Here is a 16646-nt window from a genome sequence, read left to right as displayed (position 1 = left end):
GGCTGTTTGCTTCATAACAAATGTGGTACCTAGTGGGCTGTTTGCTTCATAACAAATGTGTTTCTAAGTGGGCTGTTTGCTTCATAACAAATGTGGTTCTAAGTGGGCTGTTTGCTTAATAACAAATGTGGTACCTAGTGGGCTGTTTGCTTCATAACAAATGTGGTTCTAAGTGGGCTGTTTGCTTCATAACAAATGTGGTACCTAGTGGGCTGTTTGCTTCATAACAAATGTGGTTCTAAGTGGGCTGTTTGCTTCATAACAAATGTGGTACCTAGTGGGCTGTTTGCTTCATAACAAATGTGGTTCTAAGTGGGCTGTTTGCTTTATAACAAATGTGGTACCTAGTGGGCTGTTTGCTTCATAACAAATGTGGTTCTAAGTGGGCTGTTTGCTTCATAACAAATGTGGTACCTAGTGGGCTGTTTGCTTCATAACAAATGTGGTTCTAAGTGGGCTGTTTGCTTCATAACAAATGTGGTTCTAAGTGGGCTGTTTGCTTCATAACAAATGTGGTACCTAGTGGGCTGTTTGCTTCATAACAAATGTGGTTCTAAGTGGGCTGTTTGCTTCATAACAAATGTGGTACCTAGTGGGCTGTTTGCTTCATAACAAATGTGGTACCTAGTGGGCTGTTTGCTTCATAACAAATGTGGTTCTAAGTGGGCTGTTTGCTTCATAACAAATGTGGTACCTAGTGGGCTGTTTGCTTCATAACAAATGTGGTTCTAAGTGGGCTGTTTGCTTCATAACAAATGTGGTACCTAGTGGGCTGTTTGCTTCATAACAAATGTGGTTCTAAGTGGGCTGTTTGCTTCATAACAAATGTGGTACCTAGTGGGCTGTTTGCTTCATAACAAATGTGGTTCTAAGTGTGCTGTTTGCTTCATAACAAATGTGGTACCTAGTGGGCTGTTTGCTTCATAACAAATGTGGTTCTAAGTGGGCTGTTTGCTTCATAACAAATGTGGTACCTAGTGGGCTGTTTGCTTCATAACAAATGTGGTTCTAAGTGGGCTGTTTGCTTCATAACAAATGTGGTACCTAGTGGGCTGTTTGCTTCATAACAAATGTGGTTCTAAGTGGGCTGTTTGCTTCATAACAAATGTGGTACCTAGTGGGCTGTTTGCTTCATAACAAATGTGGTTCTAAGTGTACTGTTTGCTTCATAACAAATGTGGTACCTAGTGGGCTGTTTGCTTCATAACAAATGTGGTTCTAAGTGGGCTGTTTGATTCATAACAAATGTGGTTCTAAGTGGGCTGTTTGCTTCATAACAAATGTGTTTCTAAGTGGGCTGTTTGCTTCATAACAAATGTGTTTCTAAGTGAGCTGTTTGCTTCATAACAAATGTGGTTCTAAGTGGGCTGTTTGCTTCATAACAAATGTGTTTCTAAGTGGGCTGTTTGCTTCATAACAAATGTGGTTCTAAGTGGGCTGTTTGCTTCATAACAAATGTGGTTCTAAGTGGGCTGTTTGCTTCATATCAAATGTGGTTCTAAGTGAGCTGTTTGCTTTATAACAAATGTGATTCTAAGTGGGCTGTTTGCTTCATAACAAATGTGGTTCTAAGTGAGCTGTTTGCTTTATAACAAATGTGATTCTAAGTGGGCTGTTTGCTTCATATCAAATGTGGTCCTAAGTGGGCTGTTTGCTTCATAACAAATGTGGTTCTAAGTGAGCTGTTTGCTTTATAACAAATGTGATTCTAAGTGGGCTGTTTGCTTCATAACAAATGTGGTTCTAAGTGAGCTGTTTGCTTTATAACAAATGTGATTCTAAGTGGGCTGTTTGCTTCATATCAAATGTGGTTCTAAGTGGGCTGTTTGCTTCATAACAAATTAGGTTCTAAGTGGGCTGTTTGCTTCATAACAAATGTGGTTCTAAGTGGGCTGTTTGCTTCATAACAAATGTGATTCTAAGTGGGCTGTTTGCTTCATAACAAATGTGGTACCTAGTGGGCTGTTTGCTTCATAACAAATGTGGTTCTAAGTGGGCGGTTTGCTTCATTACAAATGTGTTTCTAAGTGGGCGGTTTGCTTCATAACAAATGTGGTTCTAAGTGGGCTGTTTGCTTCATAACAAATGTGTTTCTAAGTGGGCTGTTTGCTTCATAACAAATGTGGTACCTAGTGGGCTGTATGCTTCATAACAAATGTGTTTCTAAGTGGGCGGTTTGCTTCATAACAAATGTGGTTCTAAGTGGGCTGTTTGCTTCATAACAAATGTGGTACCTAGTGGGCTGTTTGCTTCATAACAAATGTGTTTCTAAGTGGGCTGTTTGCTTCATAACAAATGTGTTTCTAAGTGGGCTGTTTGCTTCATAACAAATGTGGTACCTAGTGGGCTGTTTGCTTCATAACAAATGTGGTTCTAAGTGGGCTGTTTGCTTCATAACAAATGTGGTACCTAGTGGGCTGTTTGCTTCATAACAAATGTGGTTCTAAGTGGGCTGTTTGCTTCATAACAAATGTGGTACCTAGTGGGCTGTTTGCTTCATAACAAATGTGGTTCTAAGTGGGCTGTTTGCTTTATAACAAATGTGGTACCTAGTGGGCTGTTTGCTTCATAACAAATGTGGTTCTAAGTGGGCTGTTTGCTTCATAACAAATGTGGTACCTAGTGGGCTGTTTGCTTCATAACAAATGTGGTTCTAAGTGGGCTGTTTGCTTCATAACAAATGTGGTTCTAAGTGGGCTGTTTGCTTCATAACAAATGTGGTACCTAGTGGGCTGTTTGCTTCATAACAAATGTGGTTCTAAGTGGGCTGTTTGCTTCATAACAAATGTGGTACCTAGTGGGCTGTTTTCTTCATAACAAATGTGGTTCTAAGTGGGCTGTTTGCTTCATAACAAATGTGGTACCTAGTGGGCTGTTTGCTTCATAACAAATGTGGTTCTAAGTGGGCTGTTTGCTTTATAACAAATGTGGTACCTAGTGGGCTGTTTGCTTCATAACAAATGTGGTTCTAAGTGGGCTGTTTGCTTCATAACAAATGTGGTACCTAGTGGGCTGTTTGCTTCATAACAAAAGTGGTTCTAAGTGGGCTGTTTGATTCATAACAAATGTGGTTCTAAGTGGGCTGTTAGCTTCATAACAAATGTGGTTCTAAGTGGGCTAAGCTTCATAACAAATGTGGTCTAAGTGGGTTGTTAGCTTCATAACAAATGTGGTTCTAAGTGGGCTGAGCTTCATAACAAATGTGGTTCTAAGTGGGCTGTTAGCTTCATAACAAATGTGGTTCTAAGTGGGCTGAGCTTCATAACAAATGTGGTCTAAGTGGGCTGTTTGCTTCATAACAAATGTGGTTCTAAGTGGGCTGAGCTTCATAACAAATGTGGTTCTAAGTGGGCTGTTAGCTTCATAACAAATGTGGTTCTAAGTGGGCTGTTAGCTTCATAACAAATGTGGTTCTAAGTGGGCTGTTAGCTTCATAACAAATGTGGTTCTAAGTGGGCTGTTAGCTTCATAACAAATGTGGTTCTAAGTGGGCTGTTTGCTTCATAACAAATGTGGTTCTAAGTAGGCTGTTAGCTTCATAACAAATGTGGTTCTAAGTGGGCTGTTTGCTTCATAACAAATGTGGTTCTAAGTAGGCTGTTAGCTTCATAACAAATGTGGTTCTAAGTGGGCTGTTAGCTTCATAACAAATGTGGTTCTAAGTGGGCTGTTTGCTTCATAACAAATGTGGTTCTAAGTGGGCTGTATGCTTCATAACAAATGTGGTTCTAAGTGGGCTGTTAGCTTCATAACAAATGTGGTTCTAAGTGGGCTGTTTGCTTCATAACAAATGTGGTTCTAAGTGGGCTGTATGCTTCATTACAAATGTGGTTCCAAGTGGGCTGTGGAAAAAAAAAGATTTCGACTGGCTTGTTTGCTTCACTAAAAATGTGATTCCTAGAATTGTACATTCCTGTCACATTGCTTGACATTTTTATGGAAAGTTCTTCAATTTATGTAACAGGCCACAATCATGGTTAGAGGCTAGAAATGACTTGATCTGACTGTAAAGTTACAAGCTAGACTTGATCTGACTGTAAAGTTACAAGCTAGACTTGATCTGACTGTAAAGTTACAAGCTAGATATGACTTGATCTGACTATAAAGTTACAAGCTAGACTTGGCTTCACCAGATCCTATCCAGATTTTATGACCAGCCTGTGGTCAAGAGTGTTAGCCTGATTCTGATTGGCTGGACACTCAAGTACGTCACAGACCTGATGTCGCTAATCAGTTTTCCAGCAGAGACTAATCCCCGGTACTTGTCCGGGAAGAAATCGATGAATATTTAAATCAATTAATCTGTTCTTTATTAGGTTCTCGTCTTTTATTGGCCGATAGGAGTCATTGATTGGTAACACACAATCAACTTATGCCAATCACAATAAAGTAATCTCAGTTACACAGTCACAATCAGATAGTCCCATTGAAACAGCCACAATCATATAATCCCATTAAAACAGCCACAATCATATAATCCCATTAAAACAGCCACAATCATATAATCCCATTATAACAGCCACAATCAGATAATCCCATTAAAACAGCCACAATCATATAATCCCATTAAAACAGCCACAATCAGAAAATCCCATTAAAACAGCCACAATCAGATAATCCCATTAAAACAGCCACAATCATATAATCCCATTAAAACAGCCACAATCAGATAATCCCATTAAAACAGCCACAATCAGATAATCCCATTAAAACAGCCACAATCAGATAATCCCATTAAAACAGCCACAATCATATAATCCCATTAAAACAGCCACAATCATATAATCCCATTAAAATAGCCACAATCAGATAATCCCATTAAAACAGCCACAATCAGATAATCCCATTAAAACAGCCACAATCATATAATCCCATTAAAACAGCCACAATCAGATAATCCCATTAAAACAGCCACAATCAGATAATCCCATTAAAACAGCCACAATCAGATAATCCCATTAAAACAGCCACAATCAGATAATCCCATTAAAACAGCCACAATCAGATAATTCCATTAAAACAGCCACAATCATATAATCCCATTAAAACAGCCACAATCAGATAATCATAAATAACCTAGACTAGAGCGGCTTGCTGTCATTACTAACACCTCATAACGTTCTTTGCTACAATTTTACAGCTGTAATTAGTCTTTGTACGATATTTTACAGGAAATATGGGTATTATCCTACACTGCATTGTCTGTTTTTGTGTTTGGTGTTGCGTCTGTAATGTTTGTTGGTGTGTCTGTTTTGTTTGTTGTGGTTTCGATTTCTATATTTTTACTTTCTCGTATATACGAAGTAGGCCTATAGAGAAAGTCTTGTACTCGTGCAAAAAAAAAAAATCAAGATTTTTACAAATCTCGACGTTTTACACCTCCCTGAGTCGGAAAAAGATATTTTGGCAATCTTGTCCGTATGTATGTGTGTATGTCTGTGTATGTGTCTGTGTCTGTTAACACGATAACTTGAGTACCGTTAAAGCTAGGTTGATGAAATTTCATATATAAGTATTTTATCATTTATAAAAATCGTAGATCCGTATCAACGTTTGAGCGAATTCCGATAACCGGAAGTGGTACTTTTTTCACTTTGAATTTCAAAATCCTATAACTTGAGTACCATTTCAGATAGATAAATGAAATTTCACATGTACGTAAAAGATCTAATCCTCTACCTTCTATCAAATTTTGAGTAATTTCCGTTGACCGAAAGTACTAATTTACGCTATTTCCGATTTCTCAAAAAACGCATGTAAATTTATAAAGTACTAATAATATTCCGCACTATTATGCAGATTTTGTTTTGGCGTTCGCTTGGTGCGCAATTATTTTTTTCTATGAGATTCTATTCTAGTTTAAAAAGTTTTAGTATTTAAAATGGATTAAAAATGATAACTATATCCCGAGTTCCCATCCCCTGTTGTTTTATAATTATAAGAATATACGAGAAAGTTTAGGGGAGATCACTCCCGTTTTATTTTTTAATGTCAAAAGGAGAAAATTCAGAACTAACAAATCAAGGAGTTGAAATAGTCGAGTTACCCCTCTTTCGATTGTCCAGAGACCAAAATAAACCTTACAACGATGATACATGGATTTATATATCAAAATTAAAATAGTTGGTCAGTGTAGCACGTTCAACGTTTAATAAGAGACAACTATTTAGCCAACTTGTTTTCGTTTATTCAAGTGCGACTGTGTTCGAAATGTCTTAACAATTCTTCATGAGCGACCCATGAGGAAAAAAGATTGATTTTGTAATTTAAAGGGAAATAACTTTTTCCTCGGTGTGCGTGTAGATTAAAAATATGTGCTTTGTTTTTTAATAGTTGAGAGCCTTTAACTTAATATTAAAGAAACATTTAATAAGGTATTAGCCCGTTGTGTTTCTAAATTATTTCAACAAAAAGAATTAATTACATTGTAACATTAAACACGTGCACAGTGTTTTATAAAATATGTAGGTAGGTGTGACGTCACAGTGGCCGACCCACACGTCATTACCTCACCCACGGGTAATGTGTTATCTATTTAAAATATGTCATTTTACTGTAAGTTGTTTTGTTTTTATCGATTTTGTTCTAATTTGACAAAATCGTTGTTTGTACATACGTCATATATTTTTAAATTAGATTTTAATTTGATTTTATTATAGTTGGTGTATGAAAATACACACACACGCATACACATACATTGTCAAATACAAATATAGAAGTACACACACAAACTTAGATAATCAAAACGATCCACTTATCTACGCATACACACACAAACACACGTACACACACCACAGTGACCTAGTTTAGATTTCCGGTCGACCTATCAAAGCCTCGGTCAGCTGAAGTATCGAGATCTACTGGTATCGGTCAGATGTTTGCGTTATCGTTGGCCATCGATTACTTATCTAAACGTAATCATTGTTTTTTTTGTTTCGTTGATTAGATTTTGAACTTTGAACCTACTCGAATAAGTAAGGCAAGTTTGTCCCTTCGTGTCAGCGATTTCAAGATTTAAAACTGCTAGATTAACACATCTAAGTGTGCTAATTTGGTTGGGTAATATCTGTAGAATTGTTTGATTCTAGCATCCACATGAGTTTTTATTAATGTGGTACTTAATACATGTGCACTTAACCCAACAAAAGAATATCGTCAACATTGAACCTGTTTTGGGTTCAACGACACGTAGTCGATTCTTTTGTTTAACCGATAACCAAAGTTCGATATTTCACACTTAACCGTAACTAACTAGCGTTGTAGATAGGGTTAGGTTTATGGTTAGGTTGATGGTTAGGTTGATGGTTAGGTTGATGGTTAGGTTGATGGTTGTGTTCAGTGACTACTTCAAAATAGATAAGATCAAACCTTAATCTACCATAAAAAATGATTTTATGTATGTTCGATGATTGCAATTAAATCGTAACCTTAGCACAACTATAAGCCTAATCTATGCTAGTTATTTGATTATGGAGGTATAAATAATAGAGAAAAACAGCACAATTTGATATTTGTAACGTTAAAGAATGTCAAATAAAAGCCAGTAAGTTTATGAGATGTTTAATGCAGGTTAAAAAATGAGTTTATCTGACAGGGGTTGGGGTCATGAATTTATCTGACAGGGGTTGGGGTCATGAGTTTAGCTGACAAGGGTTGGGGTTATGAGTTTAGCTGACAGGGGTTGGGGTTATGAGTTTATCGTCGGGCGGGGACGCAGGGGTCAACGATATGCTCGCAGACGACCCTGTGCAGAGCGTTGTAGTCAGCCGTGGTGCAGCCAACGATGGGGAGGAGGGTCTTGAAGGTCTCCAGGGTGGAGCAGGCGGTGGTGGGGTCGCTGCTACCGTTGGCCTGAGCTGTGGCCGTGTTCCTACAGGATGCAGACGACAGGTGGCTTATGACGCAGAGGACGTCACTCTTGAGCGTGTCCTGGGCGGAGGTCAAGGCCAGTAGGCAGACGACGGCAAGGGCGAGTACTTTCATTGTGTGTGTGGTGGGTGGGCTAAAAATAGAATCACAAACAGTTGAGTTAGAATTGAGGGTTATGTTTTCATTGTATGTGTTGTGATGTTGTATGTGTTGTGATGTTGTATGTGTTGTGATGTTGTATGTGTTGTGATGTTGTATGTGATGTGATGTTGTATGTGTTGTGATGTTGTATGTGTTGTGACGTTGTATGTGTTGTGGTTTTGTCGTGTTGAATGTGTTGTTGTATGTGAGCGCTTCATTGATAGGACACACACTGAGGGCAGATGAGAGGACTCGCATTGCAGACAAGCAGCATACTAAGAACATCATTCCCCTTCCACTCTGACCAAATGTTCCACGGTTCAAACCCCTCATGCACCTTAAAGTTTGTTACACCAATTAAGAAATTAAAAAAATACCGATTTGCGTATTTTTGTTCGAATCAACTTTCCTAACATTTTGGAAAGTTAAAACCGCGAAATAAAATCTCTGTCTCCCCCCCCCCCCCCCCCCCCCATTTCTATCATTGAGCTTTGACATAGCAGATCCATCAAGTAACAATCTAAAACCGTTAAATCGCAAAAAAAAGTTCAAAAAAATTTAAAGACAAGGTCAAAAAAATATGTGTCAAATCAAATATTACAATCATTACAGTAATTAAGATAATGAAGTTAATCTTCGAGATTGGCATTTTTTAAAATTGTAATATCTAGAAAAAAAACACGTGATATTTATAAGTAATGTAGGTGTTTTTTCAAATTGATGAACAATCAAACAATCAAACAATCAGCAATACATGACACGTTCAGACTTATCCGATATGCAGGTTACTTAAATAAAAAACAACAACAATGAAACATAAAAAACACAAGTATATATATATATATATATATATATATATATATATATATATATATATATATATATATATATATATATATATATATATATATAGTATTGTAAAGTTTCTATCACAGATAGTAAAATAAAGGGCAACAACTTACGTGGAATAGGGCTGAAGAATCTTGTCTTTCTTGTGAAATAATTAGAGAACAAGGTTGTAGAAATGTGTGTTTTTATACCAAGTTTTATCTCAATTTTTAAAAAGTTAAGTTAATTTAAGAAAAGTGTTGATTAAAAAGTTAAGTTAATTTAAGAAAATTGTTGATTAAAAAAGTTAATGTTCAACCAGCTTAAATCAACACTAATGAGAAAAAAGCCAGCTGTTTGCCTAAAGTGGGCCAGGGTAGGTAACTGAGGTGGCCTGATGTTCCAGGATGGTATGATGCCGTTGCACCAATCATCGACCGGTGGATATCTGGGAACAACTGGCCACCAGTTCAAATCATTAAAAATGTTACAAGGTTAATTTTTAGTACACACATTTTAAAAAAACAACATTGGTAATACATCTAGTTAAGGGCTCTTCACACACAGAACCGTGATTCTAATTTAACTAGAACGTTTTGAGATGGGGGATGTAGCTAATGAAGGACAATAAATGGCTTGTAGAACATCATGGGCATGTAGGGCTACTGGCTTACATAGGACATTCAAGGTTGTGCAGTTTCAGCACAGTTAGGACATGTTTGAGCCAGTAGGACAATTAGCTAACACAGGACATTTTGAGCCTCTAGGACTTGGTGCATTGGTACATTGTGAAAGACTGGCAAACACAGGACATTATGAAGCCTTCAGGATTCTGTTGCGTGTTCTTTACGTCGTTGGTAGGAAAGTCGCCAATAAAAGGTCCGTGTGTAAGTTGTATCAACGGTGTAAGTTTAATAACGTCAGGTAAGTTGTATCAACCGTGTAAGTGTAATGACCTCAGGTACGTTGTATCTACCGTGTAAGTGTAATGACCTCGGGTATGTTGTATCTACCTTGTAAGTGCAATGACCTCAGGTATGTTGTATCTACCTTGTAAGTGTAATGACCTCAGGTATGTTGTATCTACCATGTAAGTGTAATGACCACAGGTATGTTGTCTCTACCGTGTAAGTGTAATGACCTCAGGTATTTTGTATCTACCATGTAAGTGTAATGACCTCAGGTATGTTGTATCTAACGTGTAAGTGTAATGACCTCGGGTATGTTGTATCTAACGTGTAAGTGTAATGGCCTCGGGTATGTTGTATCTACCTTGTAAGTGTAATGACCTCAGGTAAGTTGTATCTACCATGTAAGTGTAATGACCTCAGGTATGTTGTATCTACCGTGTAAGTGTAATGAGCTCAGGTATGTTGTATCTACCGTGTAAGTGTAATGACCTCAGGTATGTTGTATCTACCTTGTAAGTGTAATGACCTCAGGTATGTTGTATCTACCATGTAAGTGTAATGACCACAGGTATGTTGTCTCTACCGTGTAAGTGTAATGACCTCAGGTATTTTGTATCTACCATGTAAGTGTAATGACCTCAGGTATGTTGTATCTAACGTGTAAGTGTAATGACCTCGGGTATGTTGTATCTAACGTGTAAGTGTAATGACCTCGGGTATGTTGTATCTACCTTGTAAGTGTAATGACCTCAGGTAAGTTGTATCTACCATGTAAGTGTAATGACCTCAGGTATGTTGTATCTACCGTGTAAGTGTAATGAGCTCAGGTATGTTGTATCTACCGTGTAAGTGTAATGACCTCAGGTAAGTTGTATCTAAAAACGTGGTCATCATACGTGCATCAACCACTGTTTGAGAAAAGTGAAAATATTCTAATTACATCAAAAGATTGAATTACATTTGCAGTTGCAGACATTTGTGTTGGGATTCTATTTTTTTTATTATAGACTATCTTAAGTAAATAACTTTTTACATAAGCTTTTCTTTAGTTCAGTGTGCTTAAGTAGATATTTGTCTTTTAGAGATCTTAAGCTACCGTTCGGGGCTTAAAGCAAATTTTAAATCATGTTTGGTTTCGATTTTACTATTAACCAAATGCTAAAAAGTAGAAAATAAATTTAACTAAACAATTACAATAATAAGCATTTAAATGACTTCTTTAATAAAAGCAATGTTAGCCTTAGAAAAGTAATATATGTTTTAGAGATTAATGCTTTTATAACAAAAATCAAGTTTGTTTTATTATTTTTAAATTTTCAGTACATTTAAAACAATCTATTATTACAAAGGTTTTTTTTATTTGTATTATTTCTTCGCAGATTTAAACCTAAGTATTTATGGCTTAAAGACACTTTAGCTTTATCGTTCACATTGTAGACATAGTACATGGTGTACAGATTGTAGACAGTGAATCCGTTTTATTTCTGTACCACCAAAACAAGCGACACCAAATATTTAGTTTAGACACGAATAGAGCTCATCATTGTTGCATGGATACAACTCACTGCACCAAACAACACAACACAACATGAACACACCACCACATGAACACAACACCACATGAACACAACACCACATGAACACAACACCACATGAACACAACACCACATGAACACAACACCACATGAACACAACACCACACGAACACAACACCACACGAACACAACACAACACCACACGAACACAACACCACACGAACACAACACAACACCACATGAACACAACACCACATGAACACAACGCCACATGAACACAACGCCACATCAACACAACACCACATGAACACAACACCACATGAACACAACGCCACATGAACACAACACCACATGAACACAACACCACACGAACACAACACCACACGAACACAACACAACACCACATGAACACAACACCACATGAACACAACAACACATGAACACAACGCCACATGAACACAACAACACATGAACAGAACACCACATGAACACAACACCACATGAACACAACACCACATGAACACAACACAACACCACATGAACACAACACCACATGAACACAACACAACACCACATGAACACAACACCACATGAACACAACACCACATGAACACAACACCAAATGAACACAACACCACATGAACACAACACCACATGAACACAACACCACACGAACACAACACCACACGAACACAACACCACACGAACACAACACAACACCACATGAACACAACGCCACATGAACACAACGCCACATCAACACAACACCACATGAACACAACACCACATGAACACAACACCACATGAACACAACACCACATGAACACAACACCACATGGACACAACACCACATGAACACAACACCACATGAACACAACACCACATGAACACAACACCACATGAACACAACACCACATGAACACAACACCACATGAACACAACACCAAATGAACACAACACCATTTGGTCAGTAAACATGTTTACTGCATAGATACAAAGTGTAATACATTACATAATCAATTATACATTCCCTCTTTACATTCATGCAGATCAATATTCCTTTCATTTTAACTTTTAAATTTTTCAAATAACCTTCAACTCATCAAGGCAGAGCGTTGGCATTTTTTTTTTAGAAAAAATATACTAAAACATTCTGACTGTTTTTAATCCTCTATTTCTTTTCAATCATTGACTCCCCTCCTCTCTTGGCCCATCCCTCTCACGCTCCACCCCTCCCCCTACACACAGACACACACCTACACACACACACACACACCGTACAGTCAATTAAAACAAAACTATTTTATTTAAACAAGTAAAAAATTTATTGAGTAAAACAATAAAAAAATAATTTAGAAAAAAAAATGGATTGTAAAATTGTGTTGGATGACTACTGACTAATTAGGTCAGTTACCGAGAAACGTGACATAAGCGGTGTGGTTCAGTAGGTAGAACTAACGGAAACATTTTCACAATCTTTTTTTTTTTAAGTTTGACCTTTTTGATAAGATATAATTAAATGAAAAAGACATGATTTAAAATAATTGATCGAACTATAATAAAACAGAAAACACTACATTTAGTTAACCCATCTTTATGTAACAACATTTTTCTAAAATATAAACCAACCAACAAAGTGTGACGAAACAAACTTAAAAGAGTTCACTAAACAGCAGGGGCGCAGGGTACATCTTTATGCTCGCAGACGACCGCGTGAAGTTTCTTGTAGTCGTCAGACGAGCAGCCGACAAAGGGAAGTAAGTACCGGAAGGTTTCGAGCTTTGAGCAGGCGGACTTGGGGTCGTTGTTGCCGGAGGCGTTGGATGCGGCCGTGTTCCGGCACCGTCTGGAGGACAGACTGGGGATGATGCAGAGGACTTTGTCCTTCATGGGGTCCTGGGAGCAGACGGCTGCAGCCAGACACAGGACCACGAGAGTCAGGAGTAGAGGGGTGTTCATGATAGTCTGCTCACGCGGGAACCTGCAAGCAAACACAGATGGTATTTTCATTAGGGGATGGATGGCTAAATACTGATGGTATTTCTTTAGGGGATGGATGGCTAAATACATTTTTACAAAAAAAAAGGTCTTATATTTCAAGGAAAATAATCATGGCCTTGCTAAGTTTAATCTTAAAGATGTCAAGATATTTTAGGACAATGTCCTTATTGTAGGGTCCAATGTTCATATTTTAGGAGCCAAGTTTGGCCTATAGCTTTAAGTGGTCAGTCAGTGTAATACTATGATTGGCTATTGTCAAGTTTTTCGTTCAGAGGTCAATAGTTAGCTGTTAGTCAGTGTTGTTTCGTTGAATAGTTCAATATACAGCTTTAATATATATATATATATATATATATATATATATATATATATATATATATATATATATATATATATATATATATATGGGATCAATGTACATGGGTCAACATCCAGATTTCAGCGGTCAATGTTTGTATTTTATGGGTCACTGTGCTCAGATAACAGAAAACAAAAAAAAAACATAATGTACTATCAAGACTTTCACTGACATAAAAACGAAACCGGAAGCTTAGTTTTATCTGCCCAGATAAGTGCACCAAATCCCGCCACATCTAACGTTTTATCTCGTTCCCTATGTCACACTGTCATTGTACACATTTGATAGACTTGGGTTGACCAGTGATAGCAGCAGATCAGGGGTGGGCTGGGTGTGGCCAGGTCAGGGGTGGGCTAGGTGTAGTCAGGTCAGGGGTGGGCTGGGTGTGTCCTGGCCATGTCCACCCCCACCCTAACCAGTACCATTCGGCTCTACTCACTAAGATGTTATTACAAGACAGTAAACTGTCACATATCTAAGTCGTTACATTCTGGGTTACCACATATTTGATCCGTCACATTATGGCTTGTCACATTATCTGAACCGTCACAATCCAAACAATGTCACACAGCAGCTGAAGGTGTATAGCCACTGAAGATGAAATGAACTGTGACAGGTATGAAAACAAAAACCGCAAAATCCAGAATATAAACCACTTCATCCATCTACTCACACAGAAGTAACCGGTTCTTTGACTTAAGACACAGACAAACTCATGACACAAACTATTTCCTACCTAGCTATGACTTAAGACACTAACAAACTCAAGACACAAACTATTTCCTACCTGGCTTTGACTTAAGACACTAACAAACTCAAGACACAAACTATTTCCTACCTGGCTTTGACTTAAGACACTAACAAACTCAAGACACAAACTATTTCCTACCTGGCTATGACTTAAGACAAACTCAAGACACAGAACCTCACCTACCTGGCTATGACTTAAGACAAACTCAAGACACAGAACCTCACCTACCTGGCTATGACTTAAGACAAACTCAAGACACAGAACCTCACCTACCTGGCTATGACTTAAGACAAACTCAAGACACAGAACCTCACCTACCTGGCTATGACTTAAGACAAACTCAAGACACAGAACCTCCCCAACCTGGCGACAACACAGGTAAAAACACCTGGACAAAAGATTTATGCACTGGTAAATAAACGACTGTGTAAAAATAACACTGTGACGTCACAGTAATGCGTGCTCATCTGTTATAATTGCTTTGATTTGCATAAATTAGTACGTGTCATCCTAGTTCAAAACAAGACTGAACATCCGCAGAAGTTCATTAGAAAGTATTTTAATGGAGATATGTACTACGCTAGAGTACCAAACACGATTATTTAATTACAAAAAATAAATTAGCCTAAAATACTTACTAAATTACCTGTGTAAATATTAAGTGTAGGCACTGTGAAACTATCTCAGCGACAACCAGCAAATGACAACCAGGAAATGACAACCACCAAATGATGAACCTTATGTATTAGTGTAGATCACAACACAACCCAGCCAAATCCCATGTGTCTCGTCCACTCTACTCACCCTACCAATTTATACACGTCCGACAAAGAGGAAATTAATTTAAAAAATAGGGCGGACGAAGTGCGCAATTAAATTATTTCAGAGGTTCTTACAATATTCTAACATGAAGTCAAACTTCAGATGGTGTTAACTGGTTTAATTTGTAATTTTAAGAGCCGCTAATAGTAACGCCGACCTTAATTTGAGAGAAGGCACTAATGAAACGCGATGTTTTGTCATTTCGGAGTGGACTTGTGGACTTGTTTCAAAGGTCAAGTGATTTAAATTAAAATGTTGACATCTGATGAACGATTTTTGTGTGTGTTTGTTTCAGTGTTAAACTATTTATGATGCACTGAGTTTGAGAAACAGTTGACTTAGTATTTCATTAGTTCATTCATATTGCTTGCACACATTTAATTCTTGGAATAAAGGCTCCAAGAAAACTGTCTACAGCACAGTCAAAGTGTGAGCGACATTTTTTCAAAGGCGTCTGCTTTTATAACTTGCTGTATACAGGTTTGTCTGCAGGCTAGGTCATCGTGGCAGGTTTGTCGGCAGGCAAGGCATATCATGTCTGTTAAACTGGGATGTGTATTGTAGTAACGAGTGATGCTATTTAAAAACCACGTGACCCACTTAATTAATAGCTCGAACTCCGCATAAGACCTAATTAATTTTAAAGTTAATTTTCAACTTTGTAAATTTAATTATTTTCTCAACACTTATTTGCAGTTATGTAATTGAAACAGTAGGGAGGGGGGGGGGGGGGGGTCGTTGGGGGGGGGGGGGGGGGGGGGAGGGGGGGGGAGGGGTGTGATCAAGTGTTCGCATGTTTACCAAAAGGGTAGTTCCGCACAAAATGATTAACATTTCTGTCATGTAAGCCCAAAAATATAGGTCCAATTTTAAAGAAACCACCTCGCTTTGTTGTTGATTTTTTAAACAATGGCTTTTATACAGATAAGTTTCACGACAATACAAAATACCAACACAACTCGTGCTCAACACCACGACACCCCCTCCCCAGCTCTGACCCCTGACCTATTAGATTGACCCCACGACCTCAAACCAACGAGTTACGACACATGTTATCGCCCTTTATCAACCTTATTATCTAACTTTTACTTCCCCTTATCTGCTAGGCCTTGAACGGATTAGATAAAAAAAAAGAATCAAAATGGAAACGATTTCACATTTGTAAAGACAATGAACAAACTCACATTTATAAAAACAGTTAACAAATTCACATTATAACAGAGCAAAAAATTGTAGATCTACATCTTTCTGACAGATATCACACACACACACATACAAACACACACAGAAAATTAACGAAATGCAGACAAGCTAGGCCTATAACATAATGAACACATTACTGTTTTTTGTTTGCTAGCAGTTGCCAATTTATAATAGAATGATCTTCAACACAAACCTAACCCCAAACCTGAGGTGGTTTCTGTAATTCC

General features: G+C 37.8%; 2 long non-coding RNA genes across 2 annotated transcripts; both read right to left on the bottom strand.

The window, feature by feature from the left end:
* Positions 1-7544: 7544 nt before the first annotated feature.
* LOC131944953 (uncharacterized) lies at positions 7545-9180 on the bottom strand. Its single transcript, XR_009387102.1, has 2 exons — positions 8973-9180; positions 7545-8002 (listed from the first exon to the last, which is right to left on the bottom strand). It is a non-coding gene; the product is annotated as an uncharacterized LOC131944953 (long non-coding RNA).
* Positions 9181-12254: 3074 nt separating this feature from the next.
* LOC131944938 (uncharacterized) lies at positions 12255-15220 on the bottom strand. Its single transcript, XR_009387097.1, has 2 exons — positions 15041-15220; positions 12255-13265 (listed from the first exon to the last, which is right to left on the bottom strand). It is a non-coding gene; the product is annotated as an uncharacterized LOC131944938 (long non-coding RNA).
* Positions 15221-16646: the final 1426 nt, after the last annotated feature.

The sequence above is a fragment of the Physella acuta genome, unplaced genomic scaffold (genome assembly GCF_028476545.2).
Source record: "Physella acuta isolate Inbredline_101_S28 unplaced genomic scaffold, ASM2847654v3 ptg000516l, whole genome shotgun sequence".
NCBI classification, from domain to species: domain Eukaryota; kingdom Metazoa; phylum Mollusca; class Gastropoda; family Physidae; genus Physella; species Physella acuta.
This window is presented reverse-complemented; position numbering and strand designations above follow the sequence as displayed.